This window comes from Tursiops truncatus, chromosome 12, assembly GCF_011762595.2.
Source record: "Tursiops truncatus isolate mTurTru1 chromosome 12, mTurTru1.mat.Y, whole genome shotgun sequence".
In the NCBI taxonomy this organism is placed as follows: domain Eukaryota; kingdom Metazoa; phylum Chordata; class Mammalia; order Artiodactyla; family Delphinidae; genus Tursiops; species Tursiops truncatus.
The window spans coordinates 29,025,408-29,039,002 of record NC_047045.1 but is presented as its reverse complement, the minus strand read 5'-3'; the positions used below and the strand labels follow the sequence as shown (position 1 = coordinate 29,039,002).

The 13,595-nt window shown below is 39.0% G+C and overlaps 1 long non-coding RNA gene across 1 annotated transcript in view; it reads left to right on the top strand.

The window, feature by feature from the left end:
* The first annotated feature begins 2,500 nt into the window (after positions 1-2,500).
* LOC141276005 (uncharacterized) overlaps positions 2,501-13,595 on the top strand; it is a 98,121-nt gene continuing 87,026 nt past the window's right edge. The window contains exon 1 of the long non-coding RNA XR_012324751.1: positions 2,501-2,571. This is a non-coding gene — a long non-coding RNA (uncharacterized lncRNA). The remainder of the gene's footprint in view (positions 2,572-13,595) is intronic.

Sequence of the window (13,595 nt, the reverse complement as noted above, 5' to 3'; positions counted from 1 at the left end):
TATTTTTAAAAAATATTTATTTATTTATCTGGCTGTGCTGGGTCTTAGTTGCAGCACTCGGAATCTTTGTTGCGGCACGTGGGATTTTTAGTTGTGGCATGCAAACTCTTAGTTGCAGCATGTGGGATCTAGTCCCCTGACCAGGGATCGAACCCGGGCCCCCTGCATTGTGAACACAGAGGTTTAGCCACTGGACCACCAGGGAAGTCCCTCTCCATTATCTTTTGAAATCTCATTTGGCCACAGAAGTTGTTTGTACTACTCAAGCCATTTTTTTTGCTTTGTCTTTAAATGTATGCATACTTCTCTCTGGTCACGCCCAGCTTCTTGTCTTTCTCTCAGGTCTTCAGAGTCATGTTTATATTGCATATCCCATTTGCCTTACATGTGTGAAAGAGACCCAGAAATGTTTTAGCTCTATGGAAGATGAGCTCTCAGTATTCAACAGCAAATAAGACGAGGAAATGAACCACACAGAGAGACTTGAAGTTATCCAATAATCTGAATGAAACTATAAAATAAGCGGATCACAGGAATAAAAGGCTTCCTGTGACTCCAGCAGGGAAGAGGGGAGAGAATGAGCAGAAAGTGGGGTCCCCACCGTGCTGTGCCACTGCTGCCTCACTGGTTCTCTGAGCTGGAGAAGGGGGAGATGGAGGTGTGAGTCTTGGAGGTCAGTGGGAGCACCTGGGTGATGGGGGTTGTAGTAGGTAAGTAAAGGCAGATCAGGATACTCAACAGTGCTGGCAAGCAGCATCAATTGGCTGCTGGAAGTCAAGGGCCCAGAGCCTGGTGGGAATATCCAACTATAGTGGAAAGAAATCAGAGGCCTATCCTTACAGTCCTGGGAAGTCTCTCCGACTGTCTTACTAAAACTAAATTGCCACTCAGAACGTGTGATGATATCCATGGTCTATCTATGATATTTTCTGCCTTTTTTTAATATAGTAGTTTGCCTCCAAAGACAATTATTGTTTCTTGAGTCTATAAGATGAGGAAATACACATTTTATTCACTATAGGCTGTCAGTGTACTGTTGGCCTACAAAATCAACTATTCAGGTAGGTTTTTCTTCTCAAAGGAAATTATAAATATTAATGGAATTTATTAATTTTATGATGAATATCAAAGAAGATAAAATACTGAACCATGAAAACCCCCAGAGTAACTGTTTGCAAATGTAGCTATCATGCATTAGAAATTTTTCATTTACCATGAAGTTTTTAATCACCAAATCTTTAAAAATCTATGGAGTAGATTTAATGAATTGTTTGACAAACTTACGTACCAGATCAAATTCTTTTTTGTGATTTTTGGTGATTTTTGATGATGGTTCCTGAAAATATGTCTGGGTTTGGGATGAAAATGATGAAGAAAGTCCTTCACATTCAGACCAGAAGTAGTTGTAAAACATTTCCATAAGTAAGATTGGGAACTTACACAGAAAGTCTTTCATTAAAGACAGATATAAATTTCTGCAAGGACACCAAGTTATTGTATGGGAATTTGATAACACATTTGCCATGAGGAATATGGAAAAAAATGCTTACATGTATTCTTTCTGAATTCTTAAAATTTCAGGGAAAATAAAGCCAAATTTCAGTAGATTCATAATACTACCAGAGTATGGTCAAAGAGCAAAAAAAGAAGCAAAAAGATCAATTTAGTACTGCTTAGTTGGGATTTTTAATACAAAATAGCTTACTTTCATTTTTAAAACTGTAACGTGTACTAGTCTTTTTTTCCCAAATAAATATGGGTTTGTGTGCCCCTTACCCATTTTCATTTATTATAACATAAAAATAAGAGATTTTCCCCAATTTAGAGTATAGTGTTTCTTATCAAATTAAATTACCAGTTCCATTTGTAAGCAACTTTTATTCTGAAGGGTTACAGCTGTGTACTCCAAGGGTAAATATATAATTCGTTCACTTTTTCTCTTTAAATTCAGTGCAACCAATTATTAAATTATCTTTCTTCATTATGTTTTTCATCCTTTACTTTTAGTCTGTGTCTTTATACGTAAATTGAATTTCTTGAAGACAACATATATTAAATCTTGAATTTTATTTTTTTACCCTCTTATAGTCTCTGTCTTTAATTGGCATTTAGATCATTCACATTTAAAGTGATTATTGATACTGTTCTTTTAGTATCTAGCATGTTTGTAACTTTTCTATCAGTTGCTGTATGATCAGGCCGCCCAAGACGGCTGTTCTCTTGCTGTCTGTACATCCCTTGCTCAACCAGCGCCTGCTTCACCTACACCAGTCACATGACTGACCTTCCCTTGTACATGCCCTCCCACCCCGCCCCCCGCCTCAGCTGGTGATTGTTCTAATCTTTGGAGCAGAACATCTCCACCAGAATAGCTTATCAAAGGAGTGGTGAGGGGCGTGCCCCTCTATTAGTTTCCCTGGTAACTGATGAGCCCACCTGACGTCAATTCCCCTGTAACTGATAAGTAACCTTCCCACCAGCCCTGGGAGCAAAGACTGCCGCCATGTTCGGCCTGCCCACGGTCTGCCGCACAGGAGGGAGGGCGTTGCTCCAGGATCTCGCTCCAGACAGGTAAGCTCCCCCGTGCATTAAACCATTAATGTTTCTCTCGCTGACTCCGGGTTCGCTCTTCAGTCTTGAAGCTGGGCAAGCATAGGGCTTGCAGGCCTGCAGGCTGCAGCCCAACAATTGGCCTAGCCAGCAAGGAGACCGAGGAAACTCCCGTGAGCGCTGAGATGTTGGGAAATAAGGACAGGGAATGGAAGATTGCGGGGCCCTCCGCTCAAGTGTGGAAGCCCGGAAGTTACGAGTGTAATCCTGAGGTGGCCATCCACTAATGCGGGGCCCAAAAGTTCCAGGGGTAATCCTGGAGTGGCCGTCCACGGGTATATGGGGCCCTGTGGTGGCTGTCCTTGACGAATCGGGGCTGCTAGGAGAGTACAGAGAACTTACAGACCACGCTACCCGCCCCCTCCCAAGGCCATTGCTGAGATATTGGCTGCCATTACGGTGGGGGGAAAAGAGAAGTTAGACGATGAGGTAGTGGCCACAGCTGTGGGCAGGCCATTGCTTTTTATGTTAAGAAAGGCCACAGAAGCTGAGCGAACAGCTGACGCGAAAATTAACTTGAATGCTGATTCCTGTTCCTCTGAAAGTGAGGCACGTGAATGTGAGTGAATGATACGTATTATTGTCTGTTACTGTTATTTATTTAAACTGACTTGGCTGTTGAGAAACTGAAAAAAATCCTTGAAAATGGCCAAGGTGGGAATCATTTGACGCTCTAAAGCCGGTTGTTGCATATTCCCTTAGAGGAAGTTAGTTTTCTAGAAAGAATTGGTATTTCTCTTCCTGCGCCTTTGAGATATAAATGATCTACCTGGGCTCCCAGGAATTATAATCACCTGAGATCCCTGAGAGTGAAGAAAAAAGAGGCCTTTTAAACTCTAGCAGGAAAACTGTGACATCTCTGTGTCTATATAGATATATGAAGAGAATTCATTGACTATCTGTGTCATTTCACATAGGATAAAATATTGGAGTATTAATTGCTGGTTAGGTCTAAGTTTATCTACCTTTGCTTTCTTAGGAAAGGAAGACTAAAGTATAAGTTTTCCAATCAGGAAATGCTGGTATGACAAATAGTTTACAATTAGTTCTTGTTTTTTGCCAGAGATTAAGGTTTTTAAGGGTTAATTAAGATTATAATCAGTCATAATTGTAGTTGTAACCAAGTTTCTTTATTATATTGTAATCAGTCGTTTAACCATACCTTTTAAAGTCTTTTATCATTTATAGACAGTTGTGTATTCTGATGTCATTGCAAAAGGGCTTCATCTTCAAGAAAATTCATAGGAAGAACCCTTTGACAAGTATAGGCCTCGATAAATTTCAGATTATACTGTTGAACAGAAAGAAATGAAAGACTCCTAATGGAAAACCTAATGGCTTCATTAAAAGTTCACAGAAGGATTGCTTACTGAGTGAACTGGTGAATATGTTTATAATTCTTTTGGTTTTTCTCTGGAATATTACTGGTTTTGATCTGTGCTTTGCAGGTCTAGGGAAGCCCTTCCCCTCGAGTTAATTATGACTTACAGCAATTTGGTAAACTACACCTGTGGGTAGAATTGAAACATTTTTCTCTTTTCTCTGCCTGGTCCCTCCAGAAGTTGGAGATTCTTGGGTTCCAAGCTGCCATATCAGGTGAACAGGAAAGACCGTCTCCTGGCATGTGCAGGAATCTCAGTATTTTGGGGACCTCTAGAAGAGAGAAATCCACCAACGCGGAGTCTGATGGCACGCCTTTGACATGGGTTTCCTGGCCTTGAGAGGCCTTTTGGGAATTCAGTCTGAGACTCCTTCTGAGGACTGTTCCACCACAGCCAGTTTGGAAGAAACTGTGTGGTCTATTGACCAGACTTAATTTGCAAACAAATTAGTCATGATTTAGCTGTGTTTGGTGGAGATGAGGGTAATTTGAGGGAGAAAAATATTATGTCTCAGTGGATATTAAATTCTAGTTCTGCTAATTGAGGTCTGTATTTATGAAAGTTATTGTGTTAGCCATACTTTTGCCCTGATGTTCAGGATGGAGAGAGAATTCTCTAGTGAAGTTGTCACAGAGTATAACTACTCATGGTGTGTAACACTGCTTGCTTTAAATCTGCTGCTAAAAGCACAGACACAACGGTCATGTAACAATTTGGTATAAATGATAAAATGTATAGCCTCTAAAACGTTTCCCCATCAATACACCTCTGAGCTTGTTCAGGCTGTGGTATCTCAGAATGCTGTTACTGCTTGTGTTTTGCTTAACGTCATGATCTCGCCTGTGTCGTGCCTGTTAGATGTCTTACATTTCGTCCCTAGCCTGAGCAGCAACAATGGGCTCACTGTGAAATGAGTCTAACTGCTGGGTCTACAGTGAGTTGCTATTGTCATCTTTCTCTTGACTTTCATGAAAAATTGACCAGGCTGATGCAACCATGTGGGGATGACTGACAATGGGGAGAAAGACGCTTACATCTTCCTGTCACACATGCCAGTACCTCAGAAGGATGCCTGTCGGTAAATGTTACCATACAGCACATCCTACTCTTTGCCAAGGAGACTGCCCATGTGCCCCCCTGGGCTATGCTGTGTCGAGGGAATCAGCTGGCTTCTGGACACACAAGTCCAACTAGTGGGATTAACATTTTTTTGGTTGGAAAGACCTCATGGGTCCACCCCTAATGGCACCCAACATAACATGGGGTGGCAGATCTGTACTGTGACTGCTGACTCCTGGCTAGGCCACCGAAATACTTCTCTTAGAGCCAGGGCCTTCCCCTCCCCATGGGGGTGGCTCTGGGTTTGTGAAACCAGGTGTGGCCTTACCTTCCTTATAACTGGACAGGGTGCTGCTATCATTGACTCCCTCTCCATTGACCTGGTAAGTGCTTGGCTCTAAAATTTGCCCACAAATGACTGTTCTGAGCATACTAGGTATCTCATTCTTGATACTCTTTGCTGCTGTCTTTTATTGTATTTGTGACATGTGGTTATAGTGCCCCCCTACATACATGACCATAGGGATCTCGTGGAAGAGGAATGAACCAAGATTATAAGGGTCCTGCAGGGTGTGTAGGGGTGGAGTATATGATCAGGCCACCCAAGATGGCTGTTCTCTTGCTCTCTGTACGTCCCCTGCTTGACCAGCGCCTGCTTCACCTACACCCTACTCACTTGACTGACCTTCCTAAATACTCCTCCCACCCCTGCCTCAGCTTATGATTGTTCTCATCTTTAGATCAGAACATCTCCCCCAGGATAATTTATCAAAGGGGCAGTGAGGGGCCTGCTAGTTTCCCTGGTAACCGATGAGCCAACCTGATGTCAATTCCCTCTATAAACTGGTACCCTTCCCCTCCCCTCTGGAAGCAAAGACTGCCCCCCACGTCATGTCTACCGTCTGCTGCACACAGTGCAGTGTTGGCTGTAGGACCTTGCTTCAGACCTGTAAGCTCTCCTCTTCCATTAAACCACTGATGTCTCTGTTGCTGACTCTGGGCTCTTTCTTTGTCCTTGAAACTGGGCAAGTACAAGGCTTGCAGGTCTGTGGGGTGCAGTCCAGCTGTTGCCCTTGCTCCTTCTCCAGTTTTAATTGAATGTTTCATATGATTCTTTTTTCTTTCTTCTTAGCATATAAATTATACTTGTTTAAATTTTTTTTTAGGTGTTGGCTTAAAATTTGCAATATACATTTAAAACTAAGATAAATCTGCTTTCAAATAACTGTATTATGCTTTATGGGTAGTGTGTGTACCTTACAGCAGAGTATTCCCAATGACTCCCTCCTATTCCTTACAACAGCTGTCATTCATTTCACTTAGCCATAAGCTATAATCACTGCATACATCATTGCTATCATTATTTTGAACAAACTTATTTATTAGGTCAATTAAAAATAAAAAGTCTTATTTCACCTTTACTTATTCCTTATCTGATTCTTTATGCAGGTATGAGTTTCTGACCTATGTCATTTCCTTTTTCTCTGAAGAACTTTCAACATTTGTGCAAGGCAGGTCTACTGTCAACAACAGCAACACAACAAGAATAAATTTGCTTGTCTGAGAAGTCTTTATTTCTCCTTCTTTTTGAAGTATAATTTTTCTGGATACAATTTTCTAGGTTAGTCATTTTTTTTTTTCCTCAACACTAAATATTTCACTTTGCTCTTTTCTTGCATACGTGGTTTCTGAAGAGAAGTATGAGGACATTCTTATCCTTGCTTCTCTGTATGTTAGGTAGTTTTGTTTCCTCTGAGATTTTCAAAATTTTCTCTTTGCCTTTGGTTTTCTGAAGCTGGAATATGATATGCATATCATATTGTAGATTTTTTTTGTTTATCCTACTTGCTGTTCTCTGAGATTTCTGAATCTGTAATTTTGTGTCTGTCATTAATTTTAGAAAATTCTCAGCCATTATTAAAATGGCTGAGAATAAAATAGAGCATATCAGAGGGAAAATATCTTAAAACTTACCAGCCAGGAAAGATACTCTGTGTACAAAGAACAACAATTAGATAGACAGGAAATTTCTTATTCAGAAATAGTTACTTGAATACAATAATATGATATCTTTGAATTACTGATAGAAAAAAACACTTTTAATAAGAAATTCTATACCCAGGTAAACTACAATTTAAGAGTGAGGTCACAATAAAAATATACTCAGAGAAAGACTAAGGCTACCAGTCCTTTCTAACTCTTTTAAAAGAGCTACTAAAGGATATAGTTTAGTAAGAAAAAAAAAGAATCCAGAAGGAATTCTGGATTCTGCCAGAAGAAAATTGACTAATTTATGTTTGTTAATATGGTGGACTACATATCCTGAAGAATCTCCCTCAGTAGAACCCATATATTCTAAACATACATGATAATTTGTATATATTCACTTAAATGCATAGTTCAAAACGTCAAAAATTTAGAAGCTGAGATCATGGTTGTAAGTGATCACAGATACTTAGACTGCCCTGAGAGTGTTTATTAATGAATTTGGGTTTAATGGATTATTGGAATTAGACACTAAGGCATAGGAGTGAGTCGGGAATGTTATCCCTCTCTCCTCATACAGCTAAGAATCTTACGGTATCTGGCATTATTGTTCCCAGTTTTTCACCCCTTCCCATATCCATACCCTTTGCCATGTTGAAACTGAGTGAGAGGCAGTGACCACTATGGCAGGCTTTTGGCTATGAAAATGAGGATCTGTTTATAAATCAAGTAATATTCTAGCAGGCTGTCAATGTATTTCATTCTCAGAGACACTCTGATCTATTAGCTCACCAGACATCCCTATAAGTCAAAATGTTCTGACCATCACTAGGTTCCTGAGTCCTTTTTATTTAAAATATCCACCTTGTCCTTGGCACCAAAGTGCTAAAATTTCGTTTCTGCTGTTTTGAAGTCTCCAGTGTAATGGGGGAACCCATCTCAATGGTAGTATCCCAAAGGTCATTACTGTCTAGAAGATGAGAACAAACAGGTATTTTTAAGGTTATCCTCATTAATATATTTCTCAACGCCCTAGTGAAGGGAGTGTCTTCTGGGTCTTCTAACAGATATAGTTGGTATGTGTCTGTGTGTAGATTATACAGGATAAATCCATTTAAAGTCTTGTCTTCCTAAATCTTTGTATTCCTTTTTCTACATTAGTGCCAGGGAAACACTGGCATTTCAACTTCATTAAGCATATGCCACCATGAAGTCCAAGTTTCAGCCAACCAACTGCACTGTTAGAACACATCCTAGCTGTACAGACTAACATTAATTTCAATATCTCTAGTAAGTGCACCCATGTAAAAAGAATTCAGCCTGGTATAGTATAGTATAAATAGTATAGTATAATCTGTCCTCCTTAATACAACAACTTTAAAATCTGTTCATAAACATATTCCCCAGGAGTCTCCAATATACCTTAGCAAAATATTACAATTCTTTTGGTGTTTAAACTACTTCCTCTTTAATGCTTCTTTTTGACCCCCTGAAGTAAGTTCAGATTTGACCTTAGTTATGGCTCTAGTGGCAAAGGAATGGTTGGAGTGCATCTTGAGCAGAACGGGCATCCTCTAGTAAAGCATCTGTCTAAGGTGAGGTTATTATAGGATTTACAAGCAGATGAAGGATATTCTTCTTACAAGGGAGAGCAAGCACATTTTCTTGATGAAGGCTAAGATTGACTCAGGGTTTGAAGATTCTCAGTTTTGTCCGAGTAAAGTCAGATATTCTTATTCTCAGTTTCAAGGCCCCATTCCTTGTCAAACAGTGCCCTAAATTTTATCTGAGAAACTTGGCAAGGCTTCAAATAAACTTTGTAATTTTGCAACCCACCTATTAAATTTTGCATTCAGTTTTAGTTAACAATTGAATTTTTCCAGTTCAAATTACTGGCGTAGTCTCTGTCTCCTGACCAGATTCTGACAGGTACCAAACACGAATTGCAGAAATGTTTGCTAGAACATTGACTTAAAGATAATGTCATCGTCCAGTTAGAAGAGTGACACTGTAGTAGCAGTGATGACAAACAACACTGACTGATAAGACAATAGATTTTGAGTCCACTTGAGTTCTTACATAAAGTAAGTGACAAACTCAACTCAAGTCACAGTCTGAGGACCAAAGAGTTAATTTCTGGAAATCCTGGGTTATATTGCTGGAAAAAAGTCTTTCTCCTATAGTCTTTTTTTTTTAATTAATTTATTTAATTTTGGCTGTGTTGGGTCTTCGTTGCTGTGTGTGGGATTTCTCTAGTTGCAGCGAGCAGGGGCTACTCTTTGTTGCAGTGCATGGGCTTCTCATTGTAGTGGCTTCTCTTTTTGCAGAGCACGGGCTCTAGGTGTGCAGGCTTCAGTAGTTGTGGTTCGTGAGCTCTAGAGCACAGGCTCAGTAGTTGTGGTGCACGGGCTTAGTTGCTCCGCGGCATGTGACCAGGGACATGGGACCAGGGCTTGAACCCGTGTCCCCTGCATCGGCAGGTGGATTCTTAACCACCACACCACCAGGGAAGTCCTGTCCTTTAGTCTTGTCTTCTCCCTCTAACCCCCACTTTTGGTAGTGCTTAACATCAAGGCAGTTGGCAAAGAACAAAAGTTGTTTGGAGTTCAGATCCAGCGTCATAAAGCAGGGAAAAGACAGGTGGGTATGGTTCTGAGAGGCAAGAAGATAAGGGCTTAAGGCAGAGCTCAACTGGCATAGATAAGCAGCTTGAAATTGAAATAACTAAATCCAGTTCTTGCTGAAAAAGAGCATAGATTGCTCTGTGATTCATAAGAAGAGCTTTAACTTTTATGTAGAAAGGGAAAAAAAATTCATGATTCAACCACTCAATTTTCTAGTCATCTTTCTTATGTATAAAAATTGTACCCTTAAAATAGTGATCACGTAGAGCACCACTTTATGGGATTTCAGAGATGGAAATATTTTTTAGTTTTCTAGTGAATCGTCTTGTCTGTGGCATGTCTGGATTACACAGTATTGATATTAGCCTGCTGTAATCAAGCCAAAATTCGTAACCTAGTGAGAGGTTAAGTCAAGTCAGGTTTTATTAATAGTTAGCCAGCAGTTTGTTGTGTTTTTTCTTAATTGGGCAGTTATTTTGATTCCTTTGGCTCTCTGTTTCTTTATCTGTGAAATGAAAGTTTGGAAGTTTATTATAACTCCATACCTGTGAAAGTACCTCGTAGGATATCCTCACTTTCCACTGGGATTAGAAGAGGCGTCTATAAGAATAATGGTCAGAACCACATTTCCAGTTACCTGTTTTGCCAGTCAAATAGTAAAGAGGAGGAGAAAAAAAAACTTTTAAATGACCCCGTCACAAGCTTTTAATACTGAGAATATACAGATGCGCCAGTGTTTGTGCATTTTATGGCAATAGGTCAGGTTTTCATCTGTTGGGATTTTTCAACTGTCATTTTAAAATGTATGAGAAATGTTACTATAGCAGAAGTGGAGAGAATTTAGCTCCTTAAAAGACAGAAGCAGTGAAATACTAAACTTCTTTTTTTAGGTTTCAGATTTAACTGTAGCAGTCATGAATTTCTAAGGTTTCAAACTTGACTATTTCCATATCCATATTCATGATGCTGTTTTTATCTGTAAGTGCTACCAACTAGGTTTATTTTAGATGATCTTGTTAATACCCTGACAAGCAGTGAACCTCTCATCTTTAGGACTCAGAAATGTGAAAGATTTGGGGTGGTGCAGGAGGGTGATAAAAAGAAAGTGGATACAGGGGGAAGAATCCCTTCTATTAATGCTCAAATATCAACATGAAAATATTTCAGTGGTCAGAATTATTCTTAAATGTAATAAAAATGTATAAAATAGATAAAATTAAAATGTATAAAATCTAGTGATTAAGATGCAGAATATTTAATTCACTATACTTCAGAATAGAAGAATATTTTCAACTATATTAGAGATGTATTTCTCAGGGATCTTCTAAGTATCTTAAAGGGGTGCATTTGACTATTTAAAAAGAAATACACCTGAGATCATTGAAGTATTGGTAATTATGCCTTTTGACCCAGGGCTTTACTTTTGATTAGTATATTTTCTACCATTTTGTCAGAAGAAAAACATTTTTATATAATGAGGAAAATATAATAACATTAAAAGTAGATCTTGCTGATTTTTTAGTATAATCTCTTCAGCCACAATAATAATTCAACCTTAAGGCAAACCTACTTCACTTATTTATTTAATTTCTATTTCTGATGCTTAGTCATCTTCTATTTTTTCTTTCAAAAATGCTGGAGTCTGGGGTAGATGTGTGTGTTGGTATAAGAAAGAGAAAATCTACTTTTAACAATTGATTATAATCTGTAAAATAGTTTCTTTTTTGCAATTCAGTAACTTTAGTAACATACTTTTAAAAATACATTCAAATATATCTAATAAAAATATTGACTAGGGATTATATTGTCAAATTGCTCATTAAACTGTGGAAATGAGTTTGGACCATTGTTCCACTTTAAATTATGTTTGACACAATGGATGACATGTGTAACTTGTCCATGTTCAATGTGAAGCATGTTCAGGACCTGTTTTGCTGGACAGCCCATAGAGCCATCTTTCTGAGCACTGCTGGTTCCATTTTGAGACCGAATTATTATTATTATTTTTGGCTGCGTTGCGTCTTTGTTGCTGTGCGTGGGCTTTCTCTAGCTGTGCTGAACGGGGGCTACTCTTTGTTGCGGTGTATGGTCTTCTCATTGCGGTGGCTTCTCTTGTTGCGGAGCATGGGATCTAGGTGCGCGGGCTTCAGGAGTTGTGGCACGTGGGCTCAGTAGATGTGGCTCAGAGGCTCTAGAGCGCAGACTCAGTAGTTGTGGCGCACGGGCTTAGTTGCTCGGCAGCATGTGGGATTTTCCTGGACCAGGGTTTGAACCTGAATCTCCTGTATTGGGAGGCTGATTCCCAACCACTGCGCCACCAGGAAAGCCCCCGAGACCGAATTTTGAGACTTAAATTGTAGAGCTCTTGAGAAAATAAATGAGGAGTGAAAAAGAAGTACAGAGAATTTTCATTTTAATATTTGTAATTCATACCGTGTTCTTATCAGAGTGAAAAAAAATACCATTCCCACATTTATTCTGCTGATCCTTTTCTCCACGAGCCAAAAGAATTGCACAGAAATGGAGTTTTTATGGTAGCCTCCAGAGATACTGAAGTGACAGTGATATTTGTATCCTAGATGAGAATGTACCTATCACTGGCAAAATGAATTAGCGTGACCAAAACCCAAATGAATGTTATTTTACCCCCTGACCACCTTCAGAGTACTTATTTCATTTTATTGTTATTGCTTATTTAATTTTCTGCCTATGACAATGTAAGTTAAGTAAGGGCAGGCTCTATATACACTTTATTTTACACTGTTTTCACAGTGCTTAGTACAAGGTCTGACTCTTGGTAGATTGTTAATAAGTATTTGTCAAATGTATGTCTGAGGAATAAATAAATAATGCTATGACCGCAGTTGCTTAAGCAATGCTCTACTGAATGGAGGGTAAAAATTTTACATAAGAGAACTACAGTCTACAGTAAGAATAATCAAATGATCAATTCTTGACCAAGGATCAATGGCTGAGCTGGTAATAGTCAACCTACTGGGAAATTCTAAAGTTTAGTCACTCATCAATCATCTTTTGAAAAGCAAGTATCGAACACCTATTATGTACTAGTTCCTGGAATAAGCTCTAAGGCCACAATTCCCAACAGTAGTACCCACCTCCCACCTCCCTTCCCAGTGGTGTTTTGCAATTTATGAGACTTTTTTTTTTGGTCACAGCATATTTAGTGGTCAGGAGCCAACAATTCTAGACATCTTTCAATCTGTAGGATAGTCCTTCACAGTGAAGAATTGTCCAAGGTTCCATAGGATTTTGAAATATTTTGCCATACTTTCACATACCATATTTCATTCGATGTAAGATACCACTGATTTTTAAGATAAATGATTATAACTGAGAAGGGAGAAATGCTATAAGATGTGACACATGCCTTTACTCTAGTTCTGTTTGAAACATAGATCAGTCTCCATAGCTCTTGTAGCTTTGACATTTCTTTTATCAACTCTGAGGGATCTACAAATTCTCCTGAGATCTGTTGCATTGGGTGACACATGGTAGGAAATGTCGCACATGATTCATTAAGAAAACATAAGCCAGCATCTTCTGATGGTGTCTACCTTCCTTAAATAAGGAATGTGTGCTTCTTTCTTAAAGGAGGAAGCAATTTAGATGTTTCTTTGGGAAAAAAATCGAATATGATCATTCTTCCAATTATTAATATTCTAAAATTTCAAAATTATGCCCAGCTACACAGCTTTCCATGCCTTTGAATAGCTATTTATTTCAATGTTGAATCATACATGATCTTTTAAAAGGACATTTTATATAGTAATTAAACTCAACACAGGTAATACCTACAAAGCAGATAATGCAGTTGAACTGATGACACGATGAGCAGCTGACCAAGTTTCTGATCTTGACTGCCACCTGGTTGAAAGAGACTGTAAGAAGCCCTTGACTATGAAATAAGTTTCCT